We start from the raw sequence: 17,307 nt of genomic DNA on the forward strand, positions 1-17,307 counted from the left end.
ACCAGTCTGCCTTCCCACCAACAGTGCACAAGGGTTCTCTTTTCTCTACATCCTCACTTCTTGTTTGTTGATATAGTGATGATAGCCATTCTGACAAGTGTGAGGTGATATCTCATTGTAGTTTTAATTTGCGTTTCTCTGATAATTAGTGATGATGAGCATTGCTTCATATGTCTATTGGCCATCTGTAGGTCCTTTTTCTCCTCTTTGGACACGTGTCTATTCAGGTTCTTTGCCCATTTTAAAAATTGCATTGTTGTTGATTTCGGTATTGAGTTTTATAAAAGTTCCTTATAAAATTTGAATATTAATTCCTTATCAGATGTATCATTGGTGAATATGTTATCCCGTTCAGTGGGTTTTCTTTTCATTTTTTTGATGGTTTCTTTTGCTGTGCAAATAATTTTTAGTTTGATATAGTCCCATTTGATTATTTTTTCTTTTGTTTCTTTTGCCCAAAGCAATATATCAGAAAAAAATATTGCTATAAGAAATCCAGTATTGGACGATCATGGCAGCTCGAACCGGTCAGAGGGTCCTGAGAAAGGTAGTCTCGGGCTCGGGATGTCATCCAAAGTCGCCGGTAGCAGCTGGACCCCCAGTTTCAGCACAGTGGCCTACGCGGAACGTCAGATACTTAGCTTTCTGTGGTATACTGATGAGCAGAACTCTTCCACTACATACCTCAGTTTTGCCCAAGGAGATATATGCAAGAACTTTCTTCAAAATTGCTGCACCGTTAATAAACAAAAGAAAGGAGTATTCAGAGAGGAGAATTATAGGATACTCTATGCAGGAAACGTATGATGTAGTAGCAGGAATAGAAGATTACAAACATTTTGTTCCGTGGTGCAAAAAATCCAATATAATATCCAAGAGATCCGGATACTTCAGAACACAATTAGAAATTGGATTTCCACCTGTAGTGGAGCGCTATACATCTGTAGTAACCATGGTGAAACCACATTTAGTAAAGGCATCCTGCACTGATGGGAAGCTTTTCAATTATTTGGAGACTGGCGTTTTAGCCCAGGTCTGCCTGGCTACCCAAGGACTTGTACCTTGGATTTTTCAGCAAGTCATATCACAAAGCCCTTCATTTGTTCCAAATATCAGGTGAAGTTGGTAAAAAAGGAATAATCCCTTTATTAGAGCCCATTAATATGCCATTATTAATAATCTTATTCATATAGCAATTACTGAAAACCGCTTTTTTAAAATCTTAAATTTTTGAGTATCGAATTTCTTTTTCTCTACTAATTTTATAAGAAAGAATATTAATGAATCTTTCTTTCTATTGTACTTCTTGAGACCTTGAATAACAATTCCTTCTCTACTTTCTAATTTTTACAAGTCCATAGGTTATAAGACTTATGCTGACTTTACTGCCAGTTTAATAGCTTAACACCAAATGAAATTTACACATTGATCTGCATCTTATGATGCAGAAATAAAGTGCAAAAGGAACAAATATGTTTTTAGAATCTAAGGACTGAGGTATTTTCTTGTTCACATCACCTTAGCACTGTGGCTTTTTCTTTGCCAACAGAATATATTTGCTGTTTATATTTGCAACTCAGGCATTACATTTTAAGAAATGGTCATAACATTAATGGTCATAATTTCTACATGCTGTTCTCAGCTCTTGAATTGCTTTCATTAAAATATTAGTGGACATTAATGGGACAGTTAGGGACATTTGAATTAGAACTGTTTAGATTAAATAACAGCATTATCATCTAATAATATTAACTCCCTCTGTTAATTTCTGGTTTTAATGCACTGTGGTTATAGAATACATTAAAACAGGGGAATCTGGTTGATGGGTTTATGAGAAATCTTTGTACTGTTTTTGCAACTTTTTTAAAATCTTAAATTATTTCAAAATGAAAAATTAAAAGTTCTAAAAGTTAGTAGCTGTTTGGTCCTTAAAATACTACTTCTCAAAGCTTACCTGAGTTCTCTCTTGAGGGGATATAAGTTCACTGCCCACTTTGACATTGAGCCACCTACCCCATCTGTTTGGTGGATCAGTCTTACCTCCTTGCTGCTACTTCCCAGGTGAGGGAGATTGCTTCTCTTCCTTATTTCCTACTGGGAGGTAGGTAGATCTAAAAGGGACCCCTTCATAGGAAGCCAGAGTAATAAACATGGTATTCAGCAAAGACTTTTTCCATTTTTTAAACTTAATAAAAGCTGGCTTTGCCTTGAAAAAAAAAATCCAGTATTTTACTGCTTATGTTTTCTTCTAGGATTTTTATGGTTTTAAGTCTTACGTTAAAACTTTAATAATTTTTGAGTTTGTTCTTGTATATGGTGTAAGAAAGTAGTCTAATTTCATTTTTATATGTATCTGTCCAATTTTCCCAACACCATTTATTGAATAGGCTGTATTTACCCATTGTATGTTTTTGCCTCCTTTGTCAAATGTTAATTGACTGTAAATGCATGGGTTCTCTATTCTTTTCTATTGGGCTATATGCCTGTTTTTATGCCAGTACCATGTTGTTTTGATTACTATGTCCTTGTAGTATAATTTAATATCAGGTAGCATGATTCCTCCAACTTTGTTCTTTCTCAAGATTGCTGTGACTGCTCAGGATCTTCTGTGATTTCATATAAATTATTGGAATATTTGTTCTAGTTCTGTGAAGTACACCATTGGTATCTTGATAGGAATTGCGTTGAATCTATAGATTGCTTTGGGTAGTATGGACATTTGATTGTTGTTCATTCTTCCTATCCCTGAACACGGTATATGCTTCCACTTCTTTGTTCCTTCTTCAATTTCTTTCTTCAGTGTCATATATATTTCTTGATTCTAGGAGTTCAGCTGAGAGGCTAAGTTGAACTGAGTTTAAAACTCTAGAGGTGGTGGGGGGGGTGCAAAATTGAAGGTCAGAGCCCATCACAGAGGAAGGTTTCTGGTAAAGACCCCAGTTTTTGGTTGAGACCCTGAAAGGCAAAATTCTAGGTGTAAGAGCAAACCAAAAATAGGCTACTACTTATGGAGACTGAAGCCCAACATCTAGTTCTTTTAATACCTGATTGGATTAAAATGATCTAGGGTTGTTAGTGCTCTTAGATGATTAGTACCTGCCAAAAGCAAAAATAAAACATCTCTGTAGGAAGATAATATCATTTAAAGCTTCAAATTAGTTTTATAATTTTTTACATATGATGTCTTGGATGTTCAGTCAAAAATAATCAGTCATAGAAAGAGTTAAGACTACATGATCAAAAAATAAGATAAACCACAAATATTAAAGACCCACAAGTGCCCTCAATAATAGATTTACCAAATACAGACTTTAAAGTAACTATGGTTTATATGTTTAAAGAATTAAAATGTCTAGAGATGTGATAGTTTGTTCTAGATTTGAGATGAATTGCAGAAATTTATGTGGATATACAGTGAGACATTTGTTTGTTTGGAACATTTGCCACACCCATCCCCTGTATGTGGATCTTACAGTTGGAAAGCTACTTGTATAACCTGGTGTGAGATGTTGCCATCTATATGAAGTTTGGTTTTCCACAGATGCTTATGACTTCCTTGAACATTTAAGATTCCATATTCCTTTTCAGGTGTACACCATAGTGTTAATTTTTTTTAATTTTATTTTCATTAGCTAGTTAATTAGTTAGTTTTTATTGATTTCAGAGAGAGGAAGGAAGAGGGAGAAAGAGATAGAAACATCAATGATGAGAGAGAATCATTGGTTGGCTGCCTCCCACCGAACCACAACCCTAGCAGTGCCCTGACCTTCAATCACACCTTTACCTCCTGGTTCTTGGGTCAATACTCAACCATCAAGCCACACTGGCTGGGCTATAGTGTTAATTTTTATAAGCCCTCCTCTAAAAATAAGAATTTATGATCATTTGGAAAAAACTGGGATTTGATTTATCTTTGCATGTACATATAAACAATAAAGCAAGGCTGCAGAACTTTCTTTTAAAAAGAGAAATTGAACTCTTTTTTTAAAAAGAGTTCTCGAATCACTTTTTTTATACCTACCTCCCTACAAATAATATTGTAATTGCAAATGAGTCATATCTCTTAATTAAAGCTTGTTTAAATGAGTCTTTTTATTAAAGCAGTTTATTAGCATTTAGTTTACATTTGTGCGTAATACTTGATAGAATTAGTTTTCTTTAATCTTTTTCTAAAAGGAAGACTTTGCACAAATTCAGATTAATTTTATTCCTAAATAATCTAATTTTGCAAAACTTCTATAAAAGGTGACTCTAAATAACCCTTTTCCTGGATTTCTCCAACCAGCCTTTTAATAAAACAGAGAGCATAAAACTAATGTTTTAGTAGGGTCTGAAATAAAAAGGAAAATATTTTGAGACATGTTTCAATTATTATTCTAAGGAAGACTACTCATGTCTAAAGGAATGCAATTTGTTATTTTTTTAAAGCTAGGCCAGGTATGACCCAGAGCAGTGTTAAATAGGAGTTAGGTGGAGGGTGGGACGGAGTTTAGAATTATTACTTCAGAGATAGTTTCAACTGACTGTAATGAAACTATTTTCCAATTTAACAGAGGACCAAAATGATATTTAGTGGTTACCTGCAACACATTTTCCTTTCCCCCCTTTTCCTCTTACCATCTCTCACCCTTCCTGCCTTTTTCTGGATGTTGAGTTCTCCCCTAGAAAACCATGTTCATTTAAATAATCCTGCTGTTTTCTGAATTATGCCCTTTTACTGTGTTGTGAACTCTAGTGGGAACATATTTAGCCCTAAAAATACTTTTATGGCTATTTCAGTTCATTCCCAGGAACCTCACTTATTTTCCTGGAACACAACATGAATGCCATGTACCATTCTACTTCAGGAAGGGGCCACACCATTAATCCAATAGGATTTGTATTTTCTGAGCTGTTGTCTTTCATAGATTAAATTTAATCACATTTCTGAAAGTACACACAGACTCATTGTTAACTAGCTATGATAGAATTCAGCTAACTGTACTGTATATTGACAACAATGACCAAGAACTGAATAGTATGTTATAGTGTACCATCTATATGAGTTCACATTAAGAGCTAAAGGGAGATATAGAGGAAAGCACAGCAAGGGGTTCTATCTTTACAAGAATTTGTGACCAAATAGAAGGGAATAGATATATGTGAGGAAATGTTACACGGCCTTTCCTATGCTCTATATTTGGACCTCATCTCTTTAGCTCCCACTGTGCTTAACATAGTTCCTGGTATAGTTTCATCACTCAATAAAGGGACATTAAATACATTAAAGAAATGATTTAGTGTGGTTACTAATTTAGCATTAAGTCACACATACCTCTGGGATAGAACTCATTCAAGGAGAGCTAATGCAGTGCTCACAAGGAGGCAGTGAAATTTGATGGTTCATTGATCATCAACTTAGCAGGAGGTCTTAGACTTTGATAAGGTCATTTACTGTTTCAGAATATGATAAAACCTATGAACACTTGCTCTAGAAAAATACATGAATGCACATGTATATCCTGACTTTTGAGTGCAATTTAGTCTTTCTGTGGATCCCCTGAATGTCCATAGTCCTCTGGCTAAGAACCCCTATTTCTACTAGGTTTCTGTTATATGTCAGGGACTGTGTGTAGCATACACTGGGCACTGTGATAGTCCAGAAGGGAAGTATTTATCTTGATCTGGTGACTGAGAGCAGGCTTCCTGGAGAAGTGAAGACTGAGACAGAAACCTGAAGGTTGAGTAGAATAATAATACTAATAATCATTTACAGGACACCTTTCAGAGAGGCCTTTCCTGTCTACCCTGTTGAAAATAAGACCTGTTGCCCATCCAGCATTGCTCAGTGGTTGAGCATCGACCTATGAACCAGGAGGTCATGGTTTGATTCCTGGTTAGGGCACATGCCCCGGTTGTGAGCTCAATCCCCAGTAGGGGGCATGCAGGAGGCAACTGATCAATGATTCTCTCTCATTGATGTTCCTATCTCTCTCTCTCCCTTCCTCTCTGAAATCAATCAAAATATATTTTTTTAAAAAGAAAATAACACCCTGTTCTCTATCTCAGTACTTTTTCTCCATTTTTTTTAATATATTTTATTGATTTTTTACAGAGAGGAAGGGAGAGAGAGAGAGAGAGAGAGTTAGAAACATCGATGAGAGAGAAACATCGATCAGCTGCCTCCTGCACATCTCCTGCTGGGGATGTGCCCGCAACCCAGGTACATGCCCTTGACCGGAATCGAACCTGGGACCTTTCAGTCCGCAGGCTGACGCTCTATCCACTGAGCCAAACCGGTTTCGGCCTTTTTCTCCATTTTTCATAGCACTTATCACAATCTCTAATTGTGTTATTTGTTTTTATTTACATACTTATTATCAGTCTCCCCCCTGCTAAATATAAGTGCCATGAGGTTAGGTGAATTCTGCCTGTTGTCTTCACTGCTGTATCCCCAGTACCTGAAACAGTGTTGGTGGACATGATTAATTATTTGTTGAATGAGTGAGAACTTCTTAAGCAGATAGAACAGCTTGAGCTAAAGCAAAGAGACATGAGAGAGTATGTGGAGGCTATGAGCAATTCAGTGTACCCAGAGGATAAAATGTAAGAATGAGAGTGATGGCAGATGAGTCTGAAGAGGAAAGGAGTATACAAGTAATGAAGAACCTTATTAAGTCAGTTGAACTCTGTAGTTCCATGGTAGAGGGCAAACTCATGTAGTCATTCATGGGGACAAGATCATAACTTCCTGGAGAGAGAAATGGAGGTGGGGGTGCAGAGAACAAAACAGGATAAAGGATAGCCAATATAGTCTGACTTAGGATGTTGTGTCCTGGGAACCCCACAACTGCTCCTTGCCTTTGTTTCTGGTTTGGGTCTCTAACTATAGGCTAAAATTTTGGACTTAAGCTTTGTTAATGAGAATAAGGATGATAATGCTAAAAGTAATAGTTGAGCCAGGCACTGTTGACAAACTGTGTACATAGTTTTTGTCATGTCATCCTCACAACTAGCTTATGAAGGAGAGGCTGTCATATAATAATCCTGTGATTTACACAAGGACCCTTCCATTGGTTTCTTAAATTTTTAAAATTATAGTGGATATACAATATTATGTTAGTTTCAGGTATACAACATGATGAATAGACATTTATATAGCTTATGATGTGATCACCCCAATAAGTCAAGTACCCATCTGACATCATACATGGTTATTACAATATTATTGACTATATTCACCATGCCATACTTTACACCAATTTCAGTATAGTGGTAAGAATTAAGGGAGTGTGTGGTGAAAAGTTGTAAAAAACAAAATCTACCCATTTTTGTCAGTAAAAAGAATGGAGAATTAACTGAGATGAATGCAGTCTCCAAATAAGGTTTAAAAAATATTATTTTGTTTTCAAGTTTGAAGAACAGGTGAAACTGAGGGCTTGAGAAGAGTGGGACATGGGCTGGGAGGGATGGGATATGCAGCAAATAAAAAATAAAATAAAAATACCAGCAGCCGAGGAAAGTTAACATGGATTTGTCTTATGGTGTTTCTTTGGTTTGCATTACAGGGCTTAAGGGGATCAGGTTGGCAAGGGAGGAGAGTGAAAGCAGGAGGGCACTTTCAGACTGGGAAAATGGAGAGAAGTTGAGAATGGAAGTCATGATGAGGTTAAAGACTGATTTAGTTTGGCCCTAACCAGTTTTGCTCAGTGGATAGAGCATCGGCCTGCGGACTCAAGGGTCCTAGGTTCGATTCCGGTCAAGGGCATGTGCCTTGGTTGTGGGCACATCCCCAGTGGAGAGTGTGCAGGAGGCAGCTGATCGATGTTTTCTTTCTCATCGATGTTTCTAACTCTCTATCCCTCTCTCTTCTTCTCTGTAAAAAATCAAAAAATATATTTTTAAAAAAGACTGATTTATTTTGAATAAGGGAGCAAAGTAGATTGTGCCTAGAAGAGGGAGGTTCTTAGTTTGAATTCCAAATTTTGAGGCTGTCACAAATTTTAGTCAGAAGAGAGTGGGGTTTGAAAATAGTCAAGCCCAGCTGGTGTTGCTCAGTGGTTGAGCTTTGACCTATGAACCAGGAGGTCACGGTTCAATTCCCCATCAGGGCACATACCAGGGTTGCAGACTCGATCCCCAGTAGGGCATATGCAGGAGGCAGCCCATCAATGGATTCTCTTTCATTATTGATGTTTCTATCGCTCTCTTCTCCATTCCTCTTTGAAATCAATAAAAATATATTAAAAAATAAAATAAAAATATACTTTAATAAAAAACTAGTCAAAATAGATGTTTTCAGAGTAGAATGAACTAAGGCATTGCTATGTCAAGGTGTCATATGGCTTCTGCATATAGAAACTAATGTCACCCTGGACAGGAGCCTGTATGGAAGAAAATTACAAACACAATGTGAGAGTGGAATCTGGGGTGAGTGATGCCACTGTGAAGGATGAGAAGTTGAAGGTGTACCTGGACTACAGTGTGATCGTCAAAGGGGGAGTAGTAACTGAAGGAAGGTGATGGGACAGTGGAGGGCAAATAGCTGAGATGAGTGAGGTAAAGGCAGAATTCTCTCTTGGCCCTGAGAGGGAGAAGATGAGGGGCATTCTCTTGGAATGGCCATGAAGAAAGCAGTAAGCAGCAGGTAAATCACAGGGCAAGAGGGAATACTGGGCGGGGGGGTTGGGCGGGTGGAGACGAAAATGTAAGAAATGCTATTGACAATAGAACTAGACTCCAGAGGGCAGAGTGAAAAGACCAGAGGGCCTCAGAACGCAGAGGAATATGACACAAAAAGGGTTGAACTGAGTAGGAGAGAGCTGGCAATAAAGTAAGCAAAATTAGGTTTGATGGTTTTATTTTTTAAAATATATTTTTATTGATTTCAGAGTAAGGGAGAGCGAGAGACAGAAACATCAGTGATGAGAGAGAATCATTGATTGGCTATCTCCTGCACACCCCACACTGAGGAATGAGCCCGCAACCCAGGCATGTGCCCTGACTGGGAATTGAACCATGACCTCCTGGTTCATAGGTCGATGCTCAACCACTGAGCCACACCAGCCAGGCTAGGCTTGATGGTTTTATTCTGTGAGCAAGAATGACAGTGAGTAATGAGGATGAAGGACACAAGTCCAAGGCTCAAACTGAAACTTAATTTGGGGTAGGCAGTTACTGTCTCAAGAGGAAGGAAATGAGCATGATTGACCAGAGCTAGCTACACTTCCCGTTAGATCTTGGTTAGACTAAGGTATGTACTGGATGGAGTTCAGAGCTGTGTCAATTTGCTTACCTGGGCTCCTGACTATTGATAACAGTATAGCTTTTTTGAGTTGTGACATCTCAGTTTTATTCAAGGAGAAGCACAAAGTGTCCTCCCAATCCTATTTCTGATGATGGATGGATTTCCTATTTCTGGAGATTGGCAGTGCCTCCCAATGCCATTGTAAACATAAATAAAAGAGTATTTTCAGAAGTACTGGAGTGAGAAGAAGGAGCCAAGCTCACCTTTTAATGTTTCCCTCAGAGTCAATCTTAGAAAATTGTGACATCAGGGAACTGTTTATGGTACTTGTTATTTCCCTGTGTTTCTTCTAGGTTGCTTCACTGCTCTCTTCTCACAAGATACTCAGGGGTCCTGCACCATTTCCTGTTTAACCAGGACTACTGTGTTCCAAACCCTGGCCAGGCTCTGCTCTAACCTTTACTTTTCTTCCAACACCTGATTCCCTACTCTCTTCTTCCAGGGGTGTTCCCCTGGTAGCCATAAATGAATTGGTGCTAAGGTAGTTAAATCTAATAAGAAGTTAATGTCTTCATGCTCCTAGGGGTTTTTCCATTTTACTTGAGCACCTTATCCAAAAGGGGAAAAATTAATATAATGATGGGAATTGAAAGCTCTAGAGCAGCCGTGGGCAAACTATGGCCCATTTGAAATGAATAAAACTAAAAAAAAAAGACAGTACCCTTTTATGTAATGATGTTTACTTTGAATTTATATTAGTTCACACAAACAGTCCATCCATGCTTTTGTTCCGGCCCTCCGGTCCAGTTTAAGAACCCATTGTGGCCCTCGAGTCAAAAAGTTTGCCCACCCCTGCTCTAGAGTAAGGGAAAGAAAAGTAAGGAAGAGCTTCTTGTACCTCAAATTAAACCAGTAAGGCATTTAACTCTTGCTGATTTCACTGAGGTGCAGGACTGATTCTGTTTTCTAGAGCACTTGGTTCCCTGTGGCCTTAAAGGTAATGACATCCCAAATTTCTGGATACAACAACTTGCAACTTCTTGAATCCTCACTCCCTGGCTTATCTGTTTAGGCCTCTGTAAATTATTTGGTTATTTTTTCTCTTCCTTAGGAACTATATACTCCAGCTTGCTTGAGGCATAAATAAGCTAAATATTACTTAGAGCCTTAGAAAGGTACTTTTCTTGAAAATTGATGAAGAGAAGCTTTGAAAATAGACCCATTAAGTGATTTTAACTCTGCACGCAACTATATATAATCAGATAAATCTAATTCTTGAACAGGCTGAAACCTTAGTTTTTCCATCCATTTCCTTCCCCTAGCTAGCGAGCTCCAGGTGCTCACTAAGGAATGTAAATGTCAAGGTGGGCTTTCTTGATATGCTCTTTCTAGGGAGTAGGGACTGCGTCAATGGCCTTGTTGAGTTCAAGCAGTGTCTGGGGCCCCTGCCAGCAATTCCAGGCCTGAGTACTCACCATATGCAGAGCCAAAAGTGGCACAAAGACCTATCCAGAACCAGTGCTACAGAAAATGGAGATACTTTACTCTCCATTCAGATATCCACTTGATATCTGTCCTTCAGTGTATGCTGTCTGTGTGTTTCCATGTATGAGTTGTGTGCTCAGAATGCTAAAATCTTAGGAAAATTTTTCCATCTGTGAATTTCCCAGGCTAACCTTTTTCTCATCCAATGAGCAACCAATTTGTTTGACCATCTGCTTCACTCTCCACTTTCAAGTACCTTATACATAGAGACATTTACAAGCACACCAGCCTTTCTTCTTCAAGACATTAAGTTCCTTTAGGCAATACTTAGACAGCTCAGGGACCTCTACTGTGTCCCTTGTTATGGACCTGTTGTACTGCATGATGTTCTGTCCTAAGTACCCACCTGCTGGCACCTGTTGTCTTGGCAATCAATCGGGCAAATCAATCTCTACTAAGGTCTTTTCAAAGTGGCTTCTATCCTCCTCCTCAGGCATATTTGCATTTCAAAAGGAAATTTTTAGGAAAACAAAGTCTTATTCCAAGAAATGGCTTTCTATTGTGTGAATTTCAGGTATTCATTCTTTTATTAAACATTTAATACATTCCTGCTATGAATCAAACACTGCATTAGAAACAATGGATATGACAATAATAAAATGTGGTTCTACCCTAGGAGTTTTCAGTATAGTATAAGAGATGGGCCTGCAAAATAATTTTAGTGTAAGATTTTAACTGCTATGAGAAAGGTATTTTTAATTAATTCAAACACATATTTATGGACTACCACTGGGAACTCAAAGTAAGAACCTACTCTTTCCCTTCTAAGCAAAGCACTGTGCTAGATGCCAGAGAATTAAAGTGAGTGATGAAGACAGTCTCTGTCCTCATTGAGCTTCCATTCTCTTTTATGTACAAGGCAGTGTGGTTTGACACAGGAGGGGATGACTTAACTGGAATGGTTGGGCAAGACTACAGAGTGATCATGACTTTTGAGTTAGATCTGGGAGGATGAGAAGAGATTCATTAAGTCAATGAGATAAAAATAAAACATTTTAGGCAGAAGGAATCCTATATAATAAAAGCACAGCAACCAAAATAGCAGAATGACCAGAACAACCAGAGACCAGAACAACCACAGCCTCTCGCCCGGCCAGCACCGCCCCCCAGAAGGGGATCCCCACCCCAATTGGGGGCATGGCCGGCCTGCAAACCTTCCATGGCCCTCGCCCCAGCTGGCCCTCCCCCCCAGCGGGGACCCCCACACCAATCTGGGGCCCCCATCAGGGAAGGCTGGCCTCCCCCCATCCATGCACCAGGCCTCTATCCTATATAATAAAAGGGTAATATGCAAATAGACCCTAATGGCAGAATGACCAAAACGACTGCTCAACCGGTCACTATGAGGTGCACTGACCACCTCTCGGTCCCTTGCTCCAGCTGGCAGGCTCCGATCACTCTATGGCAAATGGGGAACTGGGGGTGGGTGATGTGGGTGGTGCCAGAACAAGGCCCCCACACACAGAGGGCAACCCGGGCAGGGGTGGGACGGGCAAGCAGGCAAGAATGGCTGACCTCTTGGTCGCTTTCTCCAGCCGTCAGGCTCCGATTGCCCAATGGTGAACGGGAAACTGGGGGTAGGTGGCAGCAGGGGTCGGGGACAGCTGTGGGCAGCCAGGGAAGATGGCCCTGATAGCAGGCCAGGCCTAGGGACCGTACCTACATACAAATTTTGTGTGCTAGGCCTCTAGTATATATTTAAAGACACAGAAGTATGAAAGCTGGACATATGGTATCCTTAAGAAATGGGAAGTATGTTAGGGTGTATGAAGTGCTGAGACTATGTAGGGGAGCATCATGGAAATGAGATTGGAAAGACAGGTCAGGCGAGATGGTGAAGCAACTATCTAACACTTGGTTCTGGATCAGATGAAACAGGTTCAGGTTTAGGCACTGCCACTTACCAGCTATGTGACTTTGGACAAGTTATTTAATTTCTTTGTATCTTGGGTTTCTTATCAAATTGGAAGAGTATAACAACTTCATGTGATTGCAATGAAGATTTGTTTACATAAAATATTATGTTTATCAAGTTCTTGGCACAGGCCTGAGACATATAAGTGCTCAATAAGTTGTAACTGTTGTTCTTGTGTAAAGGAGATTGAATTATATATGTAGGCAATGGGGGCCTGTTGAAGTTGGATTCTTGAGAAGGGGAGTGACTTGATTATATGTATGTATGTATGTATGTATGTATGTATGTATTAAAAACCACTCTGGATAGAGAAAGAAGAAGATATCTTAGGGGCTAGAGACTAGAGGAAGGATGTAGTCAGGATGTTAGTGCAACAACTAAGGAAAGAGCTGATAAGGGCCAGGACAAAATTGGAGCAGAGTGACAAAGACTTTCTCCTTGATCAAACTTTAGTCAGGTTCTGCTGAGCCCTATTCTCAACTAGGCTTTGATCTTAGACCTTCATGTTCATTCTTGGTGAGTACAGTTTTACCAAGAATCCTGTTAAGTTAGTTTAGAGAGAGTCTTTCACCTTTCATATCTGGTCACCCTGGTCTGCCTTCAGCAAGAATCTTATTATTTTTTCTAAAGAATAATTTATTGATTTTTAGAGAGAGAGAAACAACCTTGTAAGAGCACCACATTGATTGGCTGCTTCCTGCATGCCCCCCACCGGGTATTGAGCCAGCAACCCAGGCATGTGCCCTGACTGGGAATCAAACCAACAACCCTTTGGTGCACTGAATGAAGCCCAACCAACTGAACCACACCAGCCAGGGCATTCAGCAAGAATCCTCTGGTCTGTTTAGCAAGAACCCCTCCCCCCACCCTAAATGTCTTCACTTAGTAATTTCTATCCAATAACCCCATCATTCTGTTTGTTATCTCTAAAGCCCCAGCTGTCTTTGTTGTATTTAGAGTTGAGTCCAATCTCTCTCCCCTATTTACAATACTCCTATTGCAATGGTCTTAAATAAAGTCTTTCTTATTATATTAACAAGGGTCAGAATCCTCTTTTTTATTTATCTTTATTGTTGAGAGTATTATAGATGTTCCCCATTTTTCCACCATTGTCCCCTTTCACCCAGCTCTTGCCCCACCTCAAGCCTTTCCCACCCTATCCTCTATGTCTATGGATTATGTATAAATGCATACAAGTTCTTTGGTTAATCTCTTCCCCCTTTAAGGAGATGATGATGATTTGAGGGTATGAAGTTCAATGGAATTTAGAGGATTGTCTTTTTAGTTCTTGATTCGCAGTGGTAAGAACAGATAATTAAGGTCAAAGCTGGAATTGGAGATGACTGTGAGTAATTGGAAGAAATCTGGATAATTTTAACTAAAATATGGATTACCAGAGGAGGGGTGTGGGTTCTGTGGGAGGTGGGGTGCTAAATCTCTTTCAGCAAATTTTGTCAAGTTTATATGTGGATATATTTTTATATCTCTATCTTGAGCTTGATTTAGCAAGCAAATAGGTGGTTTTTGATGAAAATGTAATTGATGAAGCAGTATTAGATGAGATTATCTAAAACGACCATGTGTAACTATGAAAAAAGACTGAAAACAAGGTCCTGATGATAACAACACTTAAAGGGTAGGCAGAGGAAGAGGAACAGAGTAAGAAAATTCAGAAAGATTAATCTACAGCATTAAGGGGGGAAAAGGGGGGGGGGAAGAGTGTTATCAGAGCTAAGGGATAAAAGTTTCAAGGGGAAAGTGTACCTAGACAATCATTGGGTCCATGCTGCCTGTCACTATTTGAGCCAATTCAGCAGAGACAGGGTTGAATCATATATGAGCGTTTATTCCAATACTGCCAGCAATATGAGAGAGCAGCAGGTCATCCACAGAAATCTGCTCTGCACCCCACCATAAGCCCGCTGTTTATATTGGAAGAAGTACAAAGGATTACATGGGGAAATAGCCAAAGGGTATTGCTAAATTGGCAGTTAAGAGGTAAGCAGGCTGGACATTTGCAAAGGTCTGCAGGTATGCAAAAGGGCTGGGGATTTTCAAAGGGCTTAGTGATGTGCAAGGACTGGGGATCTTCAAAAGTCTGGCAACTCTGGTTTCTGCAGCAAAGTTGTTAATCTTTCTGTGATAATGGGCATCTCCAAATGGGGAGGAAGGGCTGCACTTCCAGGTGAGCTCCCAGACCCTGAGTGCAGCTGCCAGCCAAGTTAGAATGTGCCTTCTTTAATCAGAATAAAACAATCATGGTTAACAGAGCATGATTAATATTTCTTATAGTTCTAGCTGGTTCCTCAACATTCTATTTCTACCCCTATCAGAAGGAGTGATAAATAAATCCCCAATGCAGCTGAGAGGTCCAGTTGAATTGGAAAATAGGAGGATACTGAGAACCTTTACCAAAGTTGCTTTATTGGAGAGGTGAGGACAGAAGCCAGATTGCTTGGTTTGAGATGTGTCCTGACCTCACTACCCACCCTGCTGTACACTGACAAAGGGGTTGAGATCACCATCAATTTGGAAGAAGAAATAAGACTTGAGTCTTATATATATATGTGCAACCAAATGCTCCTTTGCTCTTAGAATGGGGCTGTATCACAGGCAGTACAGTCTGTGACTCATTTTGATGACATTTGCTCACAGTAACTCAGTAGCTAAGACAACAAGATATTAAAGGGTTGAGAGAAGAGAGTTGATCTTTTTAATTTGTAATTCAATCAAATAGCAAACCCTTTTGGTTATCCTTTTTAAAATTCAACCATAGATTAATGAAATCTACTTTTCTTTAATGAAATGCAGTTAGCATTTTTATCTCTAAAAACTCCTTTAAAAAACAAACTTGATGCTACATTTGCCTTCCTGAGGAAAGCTAAGGTGCCTCTTATTATCTTTGACTCCCATGTGAGGCATAGAAATTCATGTGGAAATCAAAATTTATTTTTTAACAATGTAAGCATTTCACAGCATCCATATGCTTGAATAAGAAAGTGCAGACTCAACCCCTCTCCCCTCCACTACCCTGCTAGCCATCTTCATTTGTATTGAGACATGATTTCTACTTTTCTTCTGTTTTCATAGTATATGAATGAATATGTACAGAAGGAAAAAAATACTTTCTAAAGCCCCAACTGCCTTTGCCTAAAGAGAAACCACTTTGCAAAGGGCCATTGTGTAGCAGAACTAAAGTATTCACTATAATAGATTCCAGATGTCAACCTTACAATTGGTTTCTAAAAGGAATAAAGCTACCCAATTCTAGCACTTGTCTGGGAACTCCTAAGCAGAGAGAAAACTGGCCAGAAGATATGCAGATGTGTGGGTCTATGCTACCTGACTACTGAAGTCTAGGTTGGATCTTAATCACAGAGGAAGTTTGTAAGCAATAAAAGCGTCCTCTGTGGAGGATCTTCAGGTCCCAAAGCTCATTTTAACTTAAGAATATAGAGCCCTGGGGCCTGTATGTTCACAAATAGTAAAGCAGTCAAACTCTTTCCAAGTCCCTAAAAGAGCATACTAAAAATGATGCCTTTCTCAGCACTTCCTTTCAAATTATTCAAGAAGAAAAAGCCATGGCATCTTTTCTAATACCCACATCCTATTTTTAAATCTGCCAGAAATAGTGGCTTTAATTCACAGGCTTTAGACAAGAAGGGAAAATGTACTCAAAGGGACAGCTTGATTTTCTGCTAATCTTAACATTTTATAAAAATAAAGTTTACCATGAAGCCAATGATCTTGGATAGAAAGCAGTCTGATTGGAATGCCCAAGCTTTTTTATTTCTTTTGCTTTTTTTCCAACTGGAGTAGATGTCTTTTACCATCCATCCCCATGTCCTTGCCTTTGTGAGCAAAGAGGCAGCTTTGCTAGTCCAACTAGTAAGAGCTGAAAAGAAGACATGGTAATCAGAAATGAGGAGATGGTGATTGCCATTCATTTCATTAGAACATGTGGCTCTATTTCCTAAAAGTAATATAAAAGATCTGTAAGAAGTACCTATAATTGAACCTTAAATTAGTATCTTGTCCTGTCCTGTGTGGCTTAGTTTGTTGGACATCGTCCTGTGCACCAAAAAGTTGCTGGTTCAATTCCTGGTCAGGGCACATGCCTGGCTTGTGGGCTTGATCCAATGTATGGGGCATACAGGAAGCAAATGATCGATGTTACTCTCTCATCAATGTTTCTCTCTCTCTCCCTCTCCCTTCCTCTCTCTAAAAATCAATAAAAGCCCTAGCTGGTTTGGCTCAGTGGATAGAGCATCGGCCTGTGGGCTGAAGGTCCCGGGTTTGATTCCAGTCAAGGGCACTTGCTCGGGTTGTGGGCTCAATCCCCAGTAGTGGGCATGCAGGAGGTAGTTGATCAATGATTCTCTCTCATCATTGCTGTTTCTGTCTCTCCATCTCCCTTCCTCTCTGAGATCAATAAAAAGATATATTAAACAAATAAATTAAATAATCAATAAAAAACCTTTAAAAATTAAAAAACTAGTACCTCTTAGGCATAGTATATAATATATATAAAGTCAGGAGATAGCTGTTATTTATTAATTGGGACAGTGAAAATGTTTGGGCTTTACTTCCGGCTATGAGTCAAGGAACTCGCTGAAGAAAC

At 39.2% G+C, this 17,307-nt stretch overlaps 1 pseudogene; it reads left to right on the forward strand.

Annotated features, from left to right (window-relative positions):
- Positions 1 to 511: 511 nt before the first annotated feature.
- LOC118654422 lies at positions 512 to 1,140 on the forward strand (annotated as a pseudogene).
- The last annotated feature ends 16,167 nt before the right edge of the window (positions 1,141 to 17,307 follow it).

Source organism: Myotis myotis, unplaced genomic scaffold (genome assembly GCF_014108235.1).
Source record: "Myotis myotis isolate mMyoMyo1 unplaced genomic scaffold, mMyoMyo1.p scaffold_m19_p_4, whole genome shotgun sequence".
NCBI classification, from domain to species: domain Eukaryota; kingdom Metazoa; phylum Chordata; class Mammalia; order Chiroptera; family Vespertilionidae; genus Myotis; species Myotis myotis.